This window comes from Schistocerca gregaria, chromosome 7 (assembly GCF_023897955.1).
Source record: "Schistocerca gregaria isolate iqSchGreg1 chromosome 7, iqSchGreg1.2, whole genome shotgun sequence".
Classification (NCBI taxonomy): Eukaryota; Metazoa; Arthropoda; class Insecta; order Orthoptera; family Acrididae; genus Schistocerca; species Schistocerca gregaria.
This window is the reverse complement of record NC_064926.1, coordinates 549,078,249-549,099,908: the sequence shown is the minus strand read 5'-3', so window position 1 is coordinate 549,099,908 and position 21,660 is coordinate 549,078,249.

Below are 21,660 nucleotides of genomic sequence, written 5' to 3'. Positions count from 1 at the left end.
GGCGCTCATCTGCACGGCGCCAAACACGCATACGACCATCATTGGCACCAAGGCAGAAGCGACTCTCATCGCTGAAGACGACACGTCTCCATTCGTCCCTCCATTCACGCCAGTCGCGACACAACTGGAGGCGGGCTGCACGATGTTGGGGCGTGAGCGGAAGACGGCCTAACGGTGTGCGGGACCGTAGCCCAGCTTCATGGAGACGGTTGCGAATGGTCCTCGCCGATACCCCAGGAGCAACAGTGTCCCTAATTTGCTGGGAAGTGGCGGTGCGGTCCCCTACGGCACTGCGTAGGATCCTACGGTCTTGGCGTGCATCCGTGCGTCGCTGCGGTCCGGTCCCAGGTCGACGGGCACGTGCATCTTCCGCCGACCACTGGCGACAATATCGATGTACTGTGGAGACCTCGCGCCCCACGTGTTGAGCAATTCGGCGGTACGTCCACCCGGCCTCCCGCATGCCCACTATACGCCCTCGCTCAAAGTCCGTCAACTGCACATACGGTTCACGTCCACGCTGTCACGGCATGCTACCAGTGTTAAAGACTGCGATGGAGCTCAGTATGCCACGGCAAACTGGCTGACACTGACGGCGGCGGTGCACAAATGCTGCGCAGTTAGCGTCATTCGACGGCCAACACCGCGGTTCCTGGTGTGTCCGCTGTGCCGTGCGTGTGTTCATTGCTTGTACAGCCCTCTCGCAGTGTCCGGAGCAAGTATGGTGGGTCTGACACACCGGTGTCAATGTGTTCTTTTTTCCATTTCCAGGAGTGTATGATCTGTTAATCTCCCCTCTTCTGCAATTACCTTGTGCCCCGAGTCGTTTATCACGGCTCTTTTTGCAGTACCCACATACACCTCCCCACAACCACACGGAATGCTATTAATTCCAGCTCTTTCCAGCGGCTGGCGAGCATCATTGGGCGATTTTAATTGATCTTTTATCTTCCGTGTGGGTGCGCTGATGACCGCGATGTCCCGTTTTTTCAAGATTTTTCCAGTACAGTCAGTCATGCCTTTGGTGAATGGAAGGAAAACTTTCGATGCCACCGACGCTTGAACAACACTATGATTTTTACGCATGTAACACCACAGCCCTAATGCTGTACGGATTTATTTTGCCCTTTGCTGTGGTTTAATGTTAGAACATTGACTATCTGTAAAGGTTGTTGGATTGAATGGATAACACAAAATTGTATACTCCTTTCTTTGTAAAAAATTTGATGTTAGGGTTTGATTCTATGCAATGTAGTAGATCTGTCATTTAAATTCTTTGTCCCAATTGGAGGGAAACAAAACTTACTGTATATATTTGGAATTTGTTTAAATAATTTTGTTTAGAACTACCTATAAGTGCAAATGATATGTTTTGTTTAATATGTTTAGTTACTGTTATATAAACTGTTTACCTTCACCAAGGATTCTTAATTAGTTTATATGAAAAAGGTGTAGTGGTTCCCCTCTGGAACGGAACTGTGTAGCGCGCACAAATTGTGGTTGGCCTAGGTAGAAAAGGTGGAACAAGTGTCAGTCAGGGACGAGCTACCAAACTGTGCACTGCCCATGTAAAAGTTGTATATTTTGCTGGTTCCGAGAGAGGCTTTCCCTGCCGCTTACCAGTTCCTCGGATGGATGGATAAATAGCTGGAATTCTGGAATTGGCATGTATCATCGCCACCAAGAAGGGACAGAGTCCAACAATTCTGCCTGCAAATCAACCTACCAACATTGCGCAATCACTGTAACGGAATACTGTAATAATGTACAGTGAAGGATCAGCTTATTGGATGTGTTAGTGTGCACAAATTTAAGGTAACTTATAACTGAACTCATGTACCTACCTCGATTTTTCCATATCACAACACCTCTCAGGTTCCTCTCCATTTGAACTATGATTACCGAGTGTCCTACTTTGTGGAAAAAATGAAAGCCTCAAAGCTAAATATTTAATCAAATAATGTTTTTTGATCTTTGGTAAGATGAGATTATTCAGATTTACTGTGGATTTAGTCAAATTGTGGTAGGTAGTAAATGTAGTCTTGTGAAAGCATCCCAGTGATGGAAACAGTCCAATTTATAGTTTTTTTAGAGTTTCAAAGTCACATATTTCATCGTTTACTTGAAAGTACAATACTGTGGTAATAAAGACAATTTGCTGTTTCTTTTAAAAATGAAAATTCTTAAGACTGAGGCTTATAATGTTTTGTTTAGTAAATGATCAGACTGCTGCCTGTAGTAAATTTTAAAAGGTGAGTCAGTTTTTTGCAAATTTGTCAACATTCAGTCTCAGTGTAGTAAAAGTCGTGATTTGTGTTTGTGGAAAGTTTTGTACTCATGCTTGCTAAGCACTTGTTTCTTTTGGGTATTGAAAGTGCATATTAATAGTGTAACAAGATCCACAGGTTATCCTTTATCAGTATTTATGAAAACAATAATTTCTTTATTCGAAAGACAGTGAGAAGTAACCTATTAGTGAATTGCATATAAATTTCATTCTAAATAGAATAGTATTTAGTTGAGATACATTTAACCTGTGACCAGTTCATAATTTTGCAGTGAACTACATTTATAATTTTATGTCAGCTAGGAAAATATTTGAACAATAATACTGAACCTATGTCCAATTAATGATTCTGCAGTGAATATTAATAGTAATGCTATAAAGACCATTTAGTTTGGCTCTGAGCACTATGGGACTTAACATCTATGGTCATGAGTCCCCTAGAACTTAGAACTACTTAAACCTAACTACCCTAAGGACATCACACAACACCCAGTCATCACGAGGCATAGAAAATTCCTGACCCCACCGGGAATCGAACCCGGGAAACCCGGGCGTGGGAAGCGAGAACGCTACCGCACGACCACGAGCTGCGGACCCATTTAGTCTGAATAAGCCCTGAAAGTAATAGTGTGTTTCGTTATCTGTTATATTTATGAAAATAGTTTGTTCTGCTCTGTTAGCTCTAATCCTACCGCAAATATATGCAGGTGTCAGAGTTCATTGCATTCGAGTGTAGCAAAGAATAGGTTGTGTTTGTCCGTTAAGGTTACTCATACTTAATTTCTTGAACCAGAATATCAATCATTCGCTTGTCTAATTAGGCTGGCGACCGTTTTCCTTGTTCTTTGAACAGTGTAGATAAGTAGCATATTGTTTTTACTGTTCAAATATTTACGTAATTCTGACTCTCACTTCCGATAAGCTGCCTCCGTTAGGCATTTCACGGTCAACAAAACAAAATTCCTCTCAGAGGGTAACACTGCTCTGTTGCTTTGTACCACAATTTCTCTAACTAAATATTTCCATTATACGATCTGCCTTCAGCTTTGAGCATGGTATAGTAGTAGTAGACAGTAGTGTTATGCCTGGCTTTTCCGTGACAGGACTAATTGTTCTGTTGGGGAATAATACTTAATAAACCAAACATGGTATTTAATTGCACAAGCTGCGTAAATTCCAGTTGCAGTGTTATACACTGTGGTCTTAACGCACTTTTCACCTCAGAGAACGAATAACATTTCTTGAGCACTGTTGTAGTGTGATGTTCTAATTCTGCATCAAGCAGAGACTACCACATTCATTTTGATAGGACTCAAGTACTAGCAGCCACAAGCGGATACCGCGAACGGCTACACAGAGTGGCCATAGAGATTCAGTAGGAAGGAGGAGGGCTTCAACCTGAATGAAATTTCGATTCCGATACTGAAGAATATGTGTACCAGTCCCCCACTATGGGATGATAACGGGGGACTGCAGTCGACAACGGCCAATTCCGCTCGCGTGTACAAAAGATGTGACGTCACGCCACTGCTCGGGAGTTTGCGGGAGTGGAATTTTGCTGCAGTCAGTAGCAAGCCAGGGTGTGAATCGGACATTCAACAAAGCTGCCATCCCCCTTGAAAATGTCCTCCGCAGATGTGGACGAAACGTCGGGTTTTTTAAGTGAAATCCCTTCGATCACGGCACAATAGCCCGGAATATTTTGTTAACTGCATTGAAAATAGTGGTATTTTAAACTTGATCAATTGCTTGTGTTAGCTGACACCACTGTTGTAAAGAGTGCCAAAAGACGCTTCTGTCAGGCATAAGTAACTATATCAAAAAATACTTAAGGACAATCTGTTGCCATGTAACGTGAACGCACTTGCGCAAGAATGCTGGCTTATTTATTTATGAACCAAATATTACTCTGATTTGTAGTAAATGGTTGGAATGTAAATGAACGCTTATAACATTTCTTTTCTTTAAATATTGTTATAATGTGTTAATTAAGTGCGGGAAAGTGCTCAAGTAGGGTGAGATAGTGTTAGCAGAGCCTGAGAACGATGTAGTCTTGGTAGGGATGGTGTTCAGCCAATGATAGTTCTACAGTGACGAAACACTGCTTGTGTCAAATAGAGACTGGAACGTCCCTAGCGAAGCGCTCAAGGCAGAGATTCTGGACATTTTGTGTGAAAATGTGTGTGAAATATTATGGGCCGTAACTGCTGAGTTCATCAGTCTCTAAGCTTACACACTACTTAACCTAAATTATCCTAAGGACAAACACACACACCCATGCCCGAGGGAGGACTCGAACCTCCGTCGGGACCAGCCGCACAGTCCATGACTGCAGCGCCTCAGATCTCTCGGCTAATCCCGCGCGGAGGACATTTTGTATCGAGTGCTGGAAGAAGGCAGATTGCCTATGGTAACATGCGTGATACACTGGTGTAGGCAATTTATTCTGGGCGGTGAACGGTGGCTACAGTACTTTTAAGTTTTGAAGGGACTGTAACTCACGAGAGATCTGAATGTGCTCCGCCTATATTACGGAACCGAGAAAAGACATAGTATCGATGCAGGCCGCGGTGGCCGTGCGGTTCTGGTGCTGCAGTCCGGAACCGCGGGACTGCTACGGTCGCAGGTTCGAATCCTGCCTCGGGCATGGGTGTGTGTGATGTCCTTACGTTAGTTAGGTTTAAGTAGTTCTAAGTTCTAGGGGACTTATGACCTAAGATGTTGATTCCCATAGTGCTCAGAGCCATTTGAGTAGTATCGGTAACTATTCTTTGTAACGCTTATGTTAATTTGTGAATCATCATGTTGAACTCTCAACTGTTTTGAAATGATGAATATTTCGTATATTGTGAGCACGAAGTAGACTTTGTTTTTCGTGAGGCTTTGAAGACAGTTCAGTCTGGGGATTTCCGACCATTCTCGTAATGCTCTTCACGTAGATTTACTGCATTTGATGAGGGTATTTTTGTCTGTATTTTTACTGAGTATCCTAGGACCCACTTCCCGTTTACTTGATATGTCCTGTCTTGAAGGAAAATTAATCAGCATAATGCTCTGTCGCTTACATCAATTTCAGACATTAGAACAGAAATCTTGTTATTAAATTATTCGTTTTCTTTCACTTTGTATTTCTGTGTATGTTATTAACTCGCAATTCTGTAGACTGTTTCACCGCAGGATCACAGACACGGATTATTAATTGCAGACAGCTAGCTGTGAGTCTTGAAAGTAGACGTGCACGGTTCGACTCGATCACTGCACATCGAGCTATTCTTTTTTAAATAGAGCATTACGTGGGACCAGTACCTGTAGCACAAGTAACCATAGGTAACATACCAGATGGTGTGCGGAAGAGCAACTACTCAAGCTGTAATAATTAGGTACTGTCACATTCGCAATACGACAGCTTTACAGAGGGGTCCAAAAACTGTATCCACTGTTTAAAAGTCCATAACTTGCAAACTAATTGATAGAATTGTCTCATTTTTGGTGAAAGTGTAGCTTAAAGTCCAACTTAAAGATATCACCGTAGATGTTCGAAATGGTCACCATTAACATCCACACACAAACGATGCCGCCGAACTGCAGCACGAACTACTGACAGCAATGTGTTCAGTTGCATGTTTCCACATGAATGTTCGATGGTTTCTCGAAGTTCATCCAATGTGCGTGGTTTTTGTCGATAAACTACGTCCTTTAGTGTTCCCCACAGGCAAAGTCCAGTGGAGGTAGGTCTGGGAAACGTGGTGGATACTCCACATCACTTCTACGGCTTATCCATCTTCCTGGTAGATTTTCTTCGAGATATGCCCTATCACGATTTTGGTAGTGGGCTTGGGCACCATCTTGTTGAAAGTAAACTCTTCCGTTTCCATACAAGTCTCGGATGGCAGGTAAAATGGATGTCTAAAGCTTCTGAAGTTACACCTCACCGGTAACTGTGCCGTCAAAGAAGAATGGCTCAATCAAGCCCCGGTAAGACACCCCACACCTCACATTTACTTGTGGCAAATTCACGGCTTTGTCTAGATGGACGTTCGGATTTTCGGCGGCCCAGTAGATACCCCCCCATGAACCATGGACCTTGCCGTTGGTGGGGAGGCTTGCGTGCCTCAGCGATAGAGATGGCCGTACCGTAGGTGCAACCACAACGGAGGGGTATCTGTTGAGAGGCCAGACAAACGTGTGGTTCCTGAAGAGGGGCAGCAGCCTTTTCAGTAGTTGCAGGGGCAACAGTCTGGATGATTGACTGATCTGGCCTTGCAACATTAACCAAAACGGCGTTGCTGTGCTGGTACTGCGAATGGCTGAAAGCAAGGGGAAACTACAGCCGTAATTTTTCCCGAGGACATGCAGCTTTACTGTATGATTAAATGATGATGGCATCCTCTTGGGTAAAATATTCCGGAGGTAAAATAGTCCCCCATTCGGATCTCCGGGCGGGGACTACTCAGGAGGATGTCGTTATCAGGAGAAAGAAAACTGGCGTTCTACGGATCGGAGCGTGGAATGTCAGATCCCTTAATCGGGCAGTTAGGTTAGAAAATTTAAAAAGGGAAATGGATAGGTTAAAGTTAGATATAGTGGGAATTAGTGAAGTTCGGTGGCAGGAGGAACAAGACTTCTGGTCAGGTGATTACAGGGTTATAAACACAAAATCAAATAGGGGTAATGCAGGAGTAGGTTTAATAATGAATAGGAAAATAGGAATGCGGGTAAGCTACTACAAACAGCATAGTGAACGCATTATTGTGGCCAAGATAGATACGAAGCCCACACCTACTACAGTAGTACAAGTTTATAGGCCTACTAGCTCTGCAGATGACGAAGAAATTGAAGAAATGTACGATGAAATAAAAGAAATTATTCAGATAGTGAAGGGAGACGAAAATTTAATAGTAATAGGTGACTGGAATTCGAGTGTAGGAAAAGGGAGAGAAGGAAACATAGTAGGTGAATATGGATTGGGGCTAAGAAATGAAAGAGGAAGCCGCCTAGTAGAATTTTGTACAGAGCACAAATTAGTCATAGGTAACACTTGGTTTAAGAATCATGAAAGAAGGTTGTATACGTGGAAGAACCCTGGAGATACTAAAAGGTATCAGATTGATTATATAATGGTAAGACAGAGATTTAGGAACCAGGTTTTAAGTTGTAAGACATTTCCAGGGGCAGATGTGGACTCTGACCACAATCTATTGGTTATGACCTGTAGATTAAAACTGAAGAAACTGCAAAAATGTGGGAAATTAAGGAGATGGGACCTGGATAAACTGAAAGAACCAGAGGTTGTACAGAGTTTCAGGGAGAGCATAAGGGAACAATTGACAGGAATAGGGGAAAGAAATACAGTAGAAGAAGAATGGGTAGCTCTGAGGGATGAAGTAGTGAAGGCAGCAGAGGATAAAGTAGGTAAAAATACGAGGGCTGCTAGAAATCCTTGGGTAACAGAAGAAATATTGAATTTAATTGATGAAAGGAGAAAATATAAAAATGCAGTAAATGAAGCAGGCAAAAAGGAATATAAACGTCTCAAAAATGAGATCGAGAGGAAGTGCAAAATGGCTAAACAGGGATGGCTAGAGGATAAATGTAAGGATGTAGAGGCTTATCTCACTAGGGGTAAGATAGATACTGCCTACAGGAAAATTAAAGAGACCTTTGGAGAGAAGAGAACCACGTGTATGAATATCAAGAGCTCAGATGGCAACCCAGTTCTAAGCAAAGAAGGGAAGGCAGAAAGGTGGAAGGAGTATATAGAAGGTTTATACAAGGGTGATGTACTTGAGGACAATATTATGGAAATGGAAGAGGATGTAGATGAAGACGAAATGGGTGATACGATATTGCGTGAAGAGTTTGACAGAGCACTGAAAGACCTGAGTCGGAACAAGGCCCCCGGAGTAGACAACATTCCATTAGAACTACTGACGGCCTTGGGAGAGCCAGTCATGACAAAACTCTACCAGCTGGTGAGCAAGATGTATGAGACAGGCCAAATACCCTCAGACTTCAAGAAGGATATAATAATTCCAATCCCAAAGAAAGCAGGTGCTGACAGATGTGAAAATTACTGAACTATCAGTGTAATAAGTCACAGCTGCAAAATACTGACGCGAATTCTTTGCAGACGAATGGAAAAACTGGTAGATGCGGATCTCGGGGAGGATCAGTTTGGATTCCGTCGAAATGTTGGAACACGTGAGGCAATACTGACCTTACGACTTATCTTAGAAGAAAGATTAAGAAAAGGCAAACCTACGTTTCTAGCATTTGTAGACTTAGAGAAAGCTTTTGACAATGTTGACTGGAATACTCTTTTTCAAATTCTAAAGGTGGCAGGGGTAAAATACAGGGAGCGAAAGGCTATTTACAATTTGTACAGAAACCAGATGGCAGTCATAAGAGTCGAGGGGCATGAAAGGGAAGCAGTGGTTGGGAAAGGAGTGAGACAGGGTTGTAGCCTCTCCCCGATGTTATTCAATCTGTATATTGAGCAAGCAGTAAAGGAAACGAAAGAAAAATTTGGAGTAGGTATTAAAATTCATGGAGACGAAGTAAAAACTTTGAGGTTCGCCGATGACATTGTAATTCTGTCAGAGACGGCAAAGGACTTGGAAGAGCAGTTGAACGGAATGGACAGTGTCTTGAGAGGAGGATATAAGATGAACATCAACAAAAGCAAAACGAGGATAATGGAATGTAGTCCAATTAAATCGGGTGATGCTGAGGGAATTAGATTAGGAAATGAGACACTTAAAGTAGTAAAGGAGTTTTGCTATTTAGGAAGTAAAATAACTGATGATGGTCGAAGTAGAGAGGATATAAAATGTAGACTGGCAATGGCAAGGAAAGCGTTTCTGAAGAAGAGAAATTTGTTAACATCGAATATAGATTTAAGTGTCAGGAAGTCATTTCTGAAAATATTTGTTTGGAATGTAGCCATGTATGGAAGTGAAACATGGACGATAACTAGTTTGGACAAGAAGAGAATAGAAGCTTTCGAAATGTGGTGCTACAGAAGAATACTGAAGATAAGGTGGATAGATCACGTAACTAATGAGGAGGTATTGAATAGGATTGGGGAGAAGAGAAGTTTGTGGCACAACTTGACTAGAAGAAGGGATCGGTTGGTAGGACATGTTTTGAGGCATCAAGGGATCACAAATTTAGCATTGGAGGGCAGTGTGGAGGGTAAAAATCGTCGAGGGAGACCGAGAGATGAGTACACTAAGCAGATTCAGAAGGATGTAGGTTGCAGTAGGTACTGGGAGATGAAGAAGCTTGCACAGGATAGAGTAGCATGGAGAGCTGCATCAAACCAGTCTCAGGACTGAAGACCACAACAACAACAACAGTAGATACAGTAATTTACTGTACCACTGAGTTTCAACTGTGCCTCATCAGACCACGCAATCATCTCTGCAAACTCTTCATTGATGCGCACCATGTTAGTAAACCACTCGCAATACTCCATTCTACGATCGGGGTCGTCCTCGTTCGTTGCGTGTAGCAATCGTTGGATGTAGAACTTCCACTTTTCTGTCTTCAAAATTCGCCGAACACTTGAGCGATTCACTCCAGTTTCACGGGCACACTGTCTCACTGACTTCTGTGGTCCTCTAACAGACGACGGGAGTTGGCTGGACTTGTTGCTGTTACAGGACGTCCAGATCGTTGTTTGTGTACATTTTTAACACAGCCTTCAGCTTCAAATTTGTCTCGAATGCGACGACTCGTTAAACGTGTCGGTGGGTCAGCTTGATACTCATTTCGCCATTGCCGTTGAAACTCATTCATGTTTTCGTACTTAAAATACCACTTCAAAACTGACTTCCTTTCATCGAATGTAGGCCTTGTGCCAGCCATGTTTACTCGAGTAACTAGGTGCAACTAAGAACAAAACACTGACTATCTGGCGACTGTCATCTGACAAAACAAAACAACGCATACAACGCTTATGTGGCGATTGCCAGAACTACAAACTATTACCCTACCAAAGATGAGAGAACTCCGTCAATTAGTTTGCCAATTATGGACATTTAAACAGTCGATACATTTCTGTGGACCCCTTTGTAGTTTGATTTGCACATTACACGATCTGTACTGTTCAATGCGCATGACAGTACAACTCCCGTAGTCAACAGTTGTGACACTGTTAGTTTGGTAAGCCCATCCATCACGGAAAGACGATACCACATTGGATGACAAAAACCGTGTTCAGTTTTTCCGGTGCCAAAAATAGCAACAACAAAAAACTACAATTATTTTTTATTCTCCTCAGGGCAAAACCTCCATAAAAAGCAACATGCCTATTTTTTATTCTCCTCAGGGCAAAAGCTCCATAAAATGGAAAATGACATCCGTTTGTGACTGTCGTGAGGCTTGTGCGAGATACGTTCAGTATGCTGTCCACCGCTTTCTACCACAAGTTGAAATCGAGAAACAGCATGTTCCACAACAGACTGAAATGTCGCGTGGGTCACATTCAGAATGCGTTGTGCAGTACGTGCCTTCAGTCTGGCCATGTTCGTAATTGGAACACTGAACGCAGCACCTTTCGTTTACCAAAGAACCAGAATTCACACGGATGAGCATGAGATGATCCGGACAGGCAGGCTGTAGGGAGGTGATGACTGATAATTCTAGCATTTCCGAAATGCCGCTGCTCCAGCCGGCACACTGGCTGTGGAATATGCGGACGAGCGCCGTTTTGCAAAAAAATGATCCTACCCATGCATCAATGCCGTTGACCGGTTCGAATGAAGCCGGTGGGTAAAATGGTTCAAATGGCTCTGAGCACTATGGGACTTAACTGCTGAGGTCATCAGTCCCCCAGAACCTAGATTTACTATGGGTGCACCGTCCCCCCCCCCCCCCCCCCCCCCGGACGCCAAGGGTGCATCAGTGGAATGGAAGCATCTGAGATCATCACTGATGAAAAAAGTCGAAGGGTGACCCTCCACAGGAAAGGTTATGTCCAAATTGTTCTGAGATACGGAAGATGTGATTCATCTTTATATCCTCCGGGCAAGAGACTATCCATCTGGCACCTCACCAAACGTGGGTCCCTCACTCCTCGAAAGATATCAGGGATCTTGAGAGAAGCTGTTGTGTTCTGGGACGACAACGCAGAAGTGACACGCAGCAAAGGTCACACAAGATCAGATTCCTCGCTTTAAATGGGAGAGGCCCACAGCACTCTTCTTGCACCATTGGACTTTCACTTGTTCTCTCCATGGAAAACTACACTCTGAGGACGTCACTTCCGAACCTGTGCTCAGGGACAGCAGGCTGTGTAACAATATTTTACATCGCTACATTTTTTTTTCACCAGAATGGCTTCATCAAACCGATTGCACGCCACAACCAAAGTATCACTGTCTGTGGCGACTATGTCGAAAAATAGTACGAAGTGTATAGTTCATGATGCCTTTCCATGTTTGATTTTGGCAATAAACTTCCAGGGCAAAAATCAGCGATGAAACGTACTTTCGGAATGTCCCTCTTAATCCAAATTAATGTGTGATGTGCTTGATTCAGTAATCCGGTTGTTGTTGTGGTGGTCTTCAGTCCTGAGAATGGTTTGTTGCAGCTCTCCATGCTACTCTACCCTGTGCAAGCCTCTTCATCTGCCAGTACCTGCTGCAGCCTACATCGTTCTGAATCTGATTAGTGTATTCATCTCTTGGTCGCCCTCTACGATTATTACCCTCTACGCTGCCCTCCAATACTAAATTGGTGATCCCTTGATGCCCCAGAACGTGTCCTACCAACCAATCCCTTCTTCTAGTCAAGTTGTGCCACAAACTTCTCTTCTCCCCAATCCTATTCAATACTTCCTCATTAGTTATGTGATCTACCCATCTAATCTTTCAGCATTCTCCTGTAGCACCACATTTTGAAAGCTTCTATTCTCTTCTTGTCTAAACTATTTATCGTCCATGTTTCACTTCCATACATGGCTACACTCCATACAAATACTTTAAAAAACGACTTCCTTACACTTAAATCAATACGCGATGTTAACAAATGCAACAACAATTCATGTGTTGTGAAGTGTACACCTTTTCTATTTCTGGGCAGTGATATTTTATCGTGGTAAGTCTGCACAACAGAAAAGTGTGCTACCGCCATGTGGTGTAGAATGAGTTCTTCTGTATAGTTATTACTGGTCATTTGCGTAGGAAACACGATTTAATCCCGATACACACACAGCAGTTTTAGCGAATGAATGAGGTACTGCACGACGACGCAGCTTTTTGGATTGAATCGGAGGACTCGGGACAACGGGGACGTAATTTCTTTGCGGTAGACTCGCTTCCACTCAGCCGCAACGAGTTTTCGCTTGTCTTGGAACGAATCCAAGCGGCGGTGCGCACTCGACGGAAAGAGTAACAGCCCTCGAACCGAAGCAGACGTGGCGGCCGCTGAATGGGACCACTCGAGGCTGTGGAACAAGCAGGCACCTGCACCTCCGCCTCTGCCTCCGACCTAGCAGCGCCTCGGGCCCTCTACACTCTGTCGGAGCGCCGCGCGCCGCGGTTCTGCCGCTTCCCTGCTCGGTACGCTCACCTCCCTCCCTCCCTCCCACCCTCTCTCACACCCTACTCCCTCGCACACCGCTCCTCTACCCCTCTAGGCAGTTGCACGACAAGGGCGCACAGTGGTGTAACGAGGCGCCCACGACGATTTAGGGGCGCCTCTCGTGAGGTTACAGTGCTCAACACACGCCAAGGTGAGAGAGGGAGTGGTAGGTTCGTAACTCAGTGTTGAGCAGAGGTGGAGGCGGCAGGCCTCTTACCGCGCAGCACGCAATCTGCGTGTCAGAGGAACTGACCACGGTTCGCGAAAGCAGTTCGCTCACCGATAGATCTGTACCTACAGATTCGAAAATTACGCAGGTCGCACCAGTGTTTAAGAAGAGTAGTAGGAGTAATCCATCGAACCACAGACCTATATCATTGACATCGGTTTGCAGTAGGGTTTTGGAGCGTATACTGTATTCAAACATTATGAATCACCTCGAAGGGAACGATCTATTGATACGCAATCAGCATGGTTTCAGAAAACATCGTTCTTATTCGCAGAAAGTAATGGCCGCTATCGACAGGGGATCTCAAGTTGATTCCGTATTTCTAGATTTCCGGAAAACTTTTGACACCGTTCCTCACGAGCGACTTCTAATCAAGCAGCGCTCCTATGGGGTATCGTCTCATTTGTGCGACTGGATTCGTGATTTCCTGTCAGGAAGGTCGCAGTTCGTAGTAATAGACGGCATGTGGCATCGTCTCATTTGTGCGACTCAATTAGTGATTTTCTCTGAGGAAGGTCGCAGTTCGTAGTAATAGACGGCAAATCATCAAGTAAAACTGAAGTGATATCGGGTGTTCCCCAGGGAAGCGTCCTGGGATCTCTGCTGTTCCTGATCTATATAAATGACGTGGGTGACAATCTGAGCAGTTCTCTTAGGCTGTTCGCTTATGATGCTGTAATTTACAGTCATCCGAAGACCAGTATCAGTTGCAAAGTGATTTTGAAAATATTGCTGTATGGTGTGGCAGGTGGCAGTTGACGCTAAATAACGAAACAATTGAGGTGATCCACATGAGTTCCAAAAGAAATCCGTTGGAATTTGATTATTCGATAAATAGTACAATTGGCAAGGCTGTCAATTCAACTAAGTACCTGGGTGTTGAAATTACGAACAACTTCAGTTGGAAAGACAAAATAGAATATATTGTGGGGGAGGCGAGCCAAAGGTTCCGTTTCATTGGCAGGACACTTACAAGATGCAACAAGTCTACTAAAGAGACTGCTTACACTACATTCATTCATCCTCTGTTTGAACATTCCTGCGCGGTGTGGGATCCTTACCAGGTGGGATTGACGGAGGACATCGAAAGGGTGCAAAAAAGGGCAGCTCGTTTTGTTTTATCATGTAATAGGGGATAGAGTGTGGCAGATATGATACGCGAGTTGGGATGGAAGTCATTAAAGCAAAGACGTTTTTCGTCGCGGCGAGATCTATTTATAAAATTTCAGTCACCAACTTTCTCTTGCGAATGCGAAAATATTTTGTTGAGCCCAACCTACATAGGTAGGAATGATGATCAAAATCAAATAAGAGAAATCAGAGCTGGAACAGAAAGGTTTAGGTGTTCGTTTTTTCCGAGCGCTTTTAGGGAGTGGAATGGTAGAGAGATAGTATGATTGTGGTTCGATGAACCCTCTGCCAAGCACTTAAATGTGAATTGCAGAGTAATCATGTAAATGTAGATGTAGATGCCCAGTTGGGTATCCTGAAAGTATGACCACGTTTCGCCTACGGCCTAAAAGCGCAATGTTTAAAACCCGCAAAAACGATGCAGAGCACAGTGAGACTTGTAATTTAAAACGTAACACATGAGGTCCCTATTGTCTGGAAATCAGAAGTGTATGAGAAGGTGACGTAGACCACTGCAAGTGTGGTGGTGGACCCTATAGATCTATCGCACCTGATGTCCCAACCTAATTCAAATATTCACTTCGGAGTGGCTCTGTGCGTATGTGCGCGACTTTGGCAACCGGGGTTCCGGATTAGAGTTTTGCACCTGACAGACAGTTGGCAGTTTTATTTCATTCCGTTACACAATGACGAGCTTACATTGAGGTAATTCCATTATTTTATGCAACGCTCTCGTCGTCTCCTCTGATTAATTGCTAAATACAGAACAACAAAAACTTACCAAATTGTATCACAAGTAAATATGCATAAGCTTCCGAATTTTATCACTAAAAGTGTAACAACAAAATACGAGGGACCAAAAGAAGGAAACCAAGCTTTTGCTTGGTTGCACCGAACACAATTATTTTGTAACTTCTACCTTACAGTAGAACACATTTACAGAAGGTTTTCGAAAACAGAGTAGTCTAAGGAAGCGATGCCTGGCACTGCCCCATACGGGTGAGTATAGGATCCAGAAGCACGGCTAGCCACGTCACCTGCTGACATCACACGTTCAGCATTTTTCGTTCCCTTTTGGGCTATTTCCCGACATCTGCGGCTCCCTGTGTATTATATTAAATTACTTGTCTCAGCATCATCTACGTCGCTTCGGGGGCTTTTAAGCGTCATTCACTCTGTATAGCCATCACCGGCGGCAACTGATTTTTATTTTCTTTTAACTCACCAGCCTCTTCACTAGCTGTATACAGTACTTCCAGTACTTCTACTTTTCCCGTTTTATGACAACGTTTTTCATCATCATGCAAGTACTACTCGCAACGTCCTTTACATCCGACTGCTTTGTCTAATCTTTGCCTGTTGCGGCTGTTCCTTCAAACACCAAGCGAACTGTTTCGAACCATCGCGTTATCCCATTCCTTACACCCCAATTACTCACGTATATCTCCTGCTTCATCAAATGTGATGTCTGCTAAACTCTCTAACTCATAATTTTATGGGCGCTACGACTGTTTGATGATGCGGACGCGCAACCCACGTCCGAACTCCCACTGGAATAATGGTTCAAATGGTTCAAATGGTTCTTAGCACTATGCGACTTAACTTCTGAGGTCATCAGTCGCCTGGAACCTAGAACTAATTAAACCTAAGTAGCCTAAGGACATCACACACATCCATGTCCGAGGCAGGATTCGAACCTGCGACCGTAACGGTCACGCGATTCCAGACAGAAGCGCCTAGAACCGCACGGCCTTCCCGGCCGGCCCCTGGAATAAGTTAGGTCTTCTGGTCTGGTGGAAACCGTGTCCGGATCGCCGCATCGGTTCTGGAGAAATGGAACATCCGGGTTCGAGTACCGGTCGGTCACGGATTTTCAACTCTCACCGTTGCATTGCCGCAGTTACCTGTGAGGCTGGAAATCATTATGTCCTTTCTGTCTCTTTTCCATCCCGTCTCCTTTCCATTCCTTACACCCCAATTACTCATGCAATCCTTATAGCCATCACCACTTCAAATTTTTGTAACTCATGAACCTCTTCGCTACTTTCATACCGTACTTCATCTTTACCCGTTTCGTGGCAATGTTTTCATCACCATGCCACTAGTATACTCAATATCCTCTACATCCATTCTAATCTTCGTCTGTCGCCAGTATTTTGTCCTCTACTGTTTCTTCCAGTACCAATGTAACTATTTCTGAATGCTCACCTCAAGTAGAAGCTTTGCCACGTTCATGTTGGATACGTCGGTTCTCTCCTGAGCACAGAAAATCTATAACGCAATCAAATACAAAGCAAAATCAATTCATGCCACAGCAAAATTTCGTTCAATGTGAAAAGAAAGTTTAAAGAAAAATTATAACTAAAGCTGCAGAAACTTTATTTATTTGTTGTTATTATTGTAGACTTCAGTCCACAAACTGATTTGACGAAGCTCTCCACGCTATTCTATCCTGTACAAGTTTCATTATCTCCGCATATCCATTTGAACCTTCTTCCTGCATCCAAGTCACGGTCGTACTCTGCAATTAGTAACCTCCACATGACCAAACTGACAATTTCATTATCGCTTAGGATTTCTCCTATCAACCGGTGCACTCTTTTAGTCACGGTAAGCCTTAAATTTTGTTCTTTCCCAGTTTTATACAGCAACTTGCACTGCGTTAGACAATTACGAGCTTACATAGCGGTAATTTTATTATTTTATATGCGAATATCGCAGTTAATTGGAAAGTACAGTACAAAAAAAACTTATCACACTGTGTCACAAATAAATATGTATAACCTTCCGAGCCGGCAGGTATGGCCGAGCGGTTCTAGGCGCTTCAGTCTGGAACCACGCGACCAACGGTCGCAGGTTCGAATCCTGTCTCGGGCATGGATGAGTGTGAGGTCCTTAGGTTAGCTAGGTTTAAGTAGTTCTAAGTTCTAGGGGACTGATGACCTCGGATGTTAAGTTCCGTAATGCTCAGAGCCATTTTATAACCTTCCGAACTGTGTAAGAACGAAAAAACCAGCGAGAAAAAGAAAGAAACACAAAATAAGAACAGCTTTCGATTGGTTACAGCGAGGACAATAATTTTGTAACAGAACGCATTTACAAAAGGTATTCGAAAACAGAGTGGCCTAACGAAGCGAGGCTCATTTGTTACTTGATCTAATCAACGGATCCTCAGCATTCTTCTACAGCAAAGACTACTTTTTCCGTATTTTATTTAAATACAGGAATTTTATTGTGCTAAAAGCAACAGGCAAGCAACATCAGGCCCAGTTTTTACAAGCAAAGGTAACCGTCTGTTGGCTCAAAGACGTGCAGGTCTTCACAATGGCTTCCAGTTCGAAGTCTTATACTAGGCCGTTGGACCACATGATGTTCTTACCTATTCCAAGTACGGTAATGCTTCTTCACTTCACACTTCATCTTTTACTTTGTTTTTAATACTTTTACACAGCATCACGTTTAATTGCTTCGGAATTCTTCTTATCCAAGTTTCTGGTCGTTTCATTACCACTCAATCCTGGGCTCCCAATGAGCACTTTCAGGAAGCTCTTTCTCATTTCCACATCAAGCTCCAGGTCCGGATGACCTATGAGTTGAAGAAATAAACAGACTCGGACCAGGCACTAAAAATTCGATTTTGATTCTCATTGGCAATCGCGTCTCGAATTTAAAGATGCCCAAAAACTGACGTAAAGCTAAAGTGGTAGCCATATTGACATCTGGGAAACATTCGATACACCCCAAGAATTTTCGACCAATCTCGCTTCCCTGCTGACTATACAAACTGTTAGAAAGAATTATCCTGAACCGCATATCTGGGTATATAGACCAGATCCTTGTTAAACAACAGGCAGGATTCCACCCGGGAAAATCATGTTGTCGCTAGATCCTTAAACTAACTCAACATATTGAGAACGGTTACGATTAGAGGCGTGGCATCAGTGGACCTAACAGCGGAATTATAGAAATTCGCAAGGAAGATTAATACAATCATCAAAGAGTACCGTTTCATGCAGGTCATCCAAAGCCTGCTCCAAAACAGAAGGAACTTTATCACCATGAACAACAAGAAAAGCTTATGGATGATACGCCAGCTAAACCAGCTGGGCAAATAGGTAATAGGATTGTGGAAAGGGCCAAGGGTTGAGGTTAGTTTCTGCTGCTAATTGTCATTTATTGTCATTTAATAATCTTTACAAACAAAACGGCACATAGCCGAATCTTTACCGAATGCTACTATTTCACGGTTGAAGGCCTCTTACAAGAAATCTTAACAAGATCAAAATCCAGTTAAGATACCAATAAAAAAATGGTTCAAATGGCTCTGAACACTATGGGACTTAACATCTATGGTCATCAGTCCCCTAGAACTTAGAACTACTTAAACCTAACTAACCTAAGGAAATCACACAACACCCAGTCATCACGAGGCAGAGAAAATCCCTGACCCCGCTGGGAATCGAACCCGGGCGCGGGAAGCGAGAAGCGAGAACGCTATCGCACGACCACGAGCTGCGGACTAAGATAGAAATAAAATAATTCAAAAAACAACATACGCAAAGAGCAATATAAATGGCTGAGGGCCACCATTAAACTCCAAAATTTTAGAATATATATCCATAGACGTTTAAAGGCAGGCCAACAATAAATCTAAAAAAATCCAAAATTCAATTAAGATAGCAATAAAATAACTTAAAACCCAAAAAAGTAACATATGCAAGGTGCAATACCAAAGGCTGAAGGCCTCAATTAAGTTTCAAAATTTTAATACATATTACCATAATCTTTAAAGACAAAAGGGCGTAATGTTTAAGCTTGAATGATAAAATCAAGAATTAATTTTGCACAACTTTTTTAGAAATAAGAAAAATAACCATAAGCCTTAAATTTTAAGTAGCTGAAAACAGATAAACACCGGTGGCACTCAGAAGCCTCCAGATAGGTCGGTCTGCCATCGCTCACGTAGGCGAGACAGGTGGTGAGCCCAACTACACTTGATCCGTCGGAACCCAATAATGTGACAGCCACGGACCGACCGAAAAAACGACTTGCATGCCTCCAATCGGTATATGAGAACTCAGACACAAGATTTCAAAATAAACCACTACTCAACGTTGGCATCCTGGTTCGGAGAACCGACACTGCACAGGTACCGGCAGCTGACCCAGCCGACAGCACCGCATAGCGATGTCCTTCCTGGTCCGCACCATCCGACCGATTGCCTGCGAACTCCTGTCGCGAACTCGCGACGCAACCCCCGTTACAACAGACAACGAGCGGGATGTAATAGCAGTCGAGCAAAGATACTACGAGAGGGGATATATCGATATGAGCTGCTAGCGGCGCTCACGATCAACCAAAGCAGCAGCTCAGTGACAGTATCATTTTAAATTAACGCAGTGAGGTGGAAGTACGTTACAAACAGGATGTAAAATACATAATGGTCGACACATGGGCCACGCACGGCTCTATGGTCTTCCCCTAAGGCAGTGTGTTGGCAGGGCTGCTTTACAATACCTACACCAACGACCAATGAGTCGGAACAGATACAAGATCATTCATTTATCCCGCCCACACAGCAGTTGCGAGCCAAAGATGAAAGTTCGAGGAGGTAGAAATGAAGCAGATTGCAGCCCTAGAATATCTGGCAGTATACGATGGCTGTAACCGCCTAAAGCCTAACCCATCCAAAACAAAGGTCTTTGCGTTTCATCTGAGAAACAGACACACTAGGAAGAAACTGGAAGCACTTTGGAGCGGAAAGCAACTACGACACAGCTCTACACACCTCGGAGTGAAGCTCGACCGCACATCTACTTTAAGACCACTGGGAGAGCACGAAGCTCAGAGTCTGCAACCGAATTAATATTATACGCAAGCTCACTAGCGGCAATGAAGGGCTCAACTGAACGTTCTACGTACTTCAGCTCTATCTCTATTTTTATCTACGGCAGAACACGCTGCACCAATCTGACAGATCTCCCCGCACAGTAAGCACGTTGCCATCGCTCTTAACGAGACAAGCCCCATTATAACTGGTTTTGTACGACCAACTCCAGTTGACAAAATCAGCCACGATATAGACAGAGCACTCCCAGATATTAGACGAAGAACAGCGGCAGAGGTTCATAAGAAGAAACGTGAAAATGATTTCGGGCATCCCATATTTCGAAGCGCGGTGACGTGCCCTACTCTGCAGTCGAGAAAAAGCTTTATTCCAACAACTGAAACCATTACATCAGCACATCAGCACCTTCAGCTGTATGAATCACGTGGTTTTGAGGCGAAGAACTTGTTGAGCCATTTCGGAGAACACTTACATCCGGGAAGGAAAGTAAGTTCCTTGCACATTGTTCGACAGAGTGCGGAAAAGGTGAAAATCTCAGTGCACAAGATCAGATAATTAAGGTGGACTGACTTTCTATTATAACTCCTGTACAATGCTTTTTATCATTCTACCAGAACGAGGGCGGGCGTCATCGTTGAGCGGCATCACTTCACACAGTCTTCCTGATCGTTGCCCTCGGACTGCGTCGGTAAGACGTCTCAGTTCTTGACAATAAATGTCATCAGTGATGTTTACACCTTGGTGGAGCAATTCATCGTATATTACGCCGCCACTGTATACCAGATGCATAACACTGTTCTCTTGTGGATTCAGGCAGGTCTTGTTACGGGGCGTTGCTGCTTTTCTTGGGCTCAACCATTCCTTTCTTTTCCTTGTGTTAACATAAAGATACGAATCCTAGACACCACTAACGATGCAGGGTACGCCTGCTCGGTGTTATTCACGGGGACGAGTAAACATAGGTGCAGACATGGTCACACGATGATTTTTAAAATTTAGGCTTAGAACATGCGGTACCCATACACCCAACTTTTGAATCTTCCCAACTGTATGCAAATGTCGCACGATGGTGGAATAATAAGGTTTCATCACATTTTCCAGTTTTCGAGCACACTGACTTGCTGACTTGGATCATTGTGGAATAGTGCGTTTGAACGATCTTCGACAAATCCTGAACGTGGAAAGTCACTAACGTCAAAATGATCCTCCTCAATATCGAGAAAAAATTTTTCTTTGCCATGTGCTGTTGAGTGGCGTTATCCTCATAGAGGGTGCAGGTGTTTCTGGCAGGCTCCGCTGCTGTCACCTCTCACCCACGACAGAAGAATATGCCGGAAATGTTCCGATTTCGCCAGTTGGTTATCCATTTTTTTGCGTCCACAGCTCCATTCACTATCTCCAGATGACAAAACAATATGTTAACTCAAATAGAAACAGTTAAATATAGATAAAAAATGACAATAAATGAATCCATAGCAATAAGAATACCAAGACCAAAACAAAAACGCTAAGAACTTGGGCACTAACCTAATACGTACTTCTACAGTGGTGAGACAAAGCATCATGACCACCGCCCAT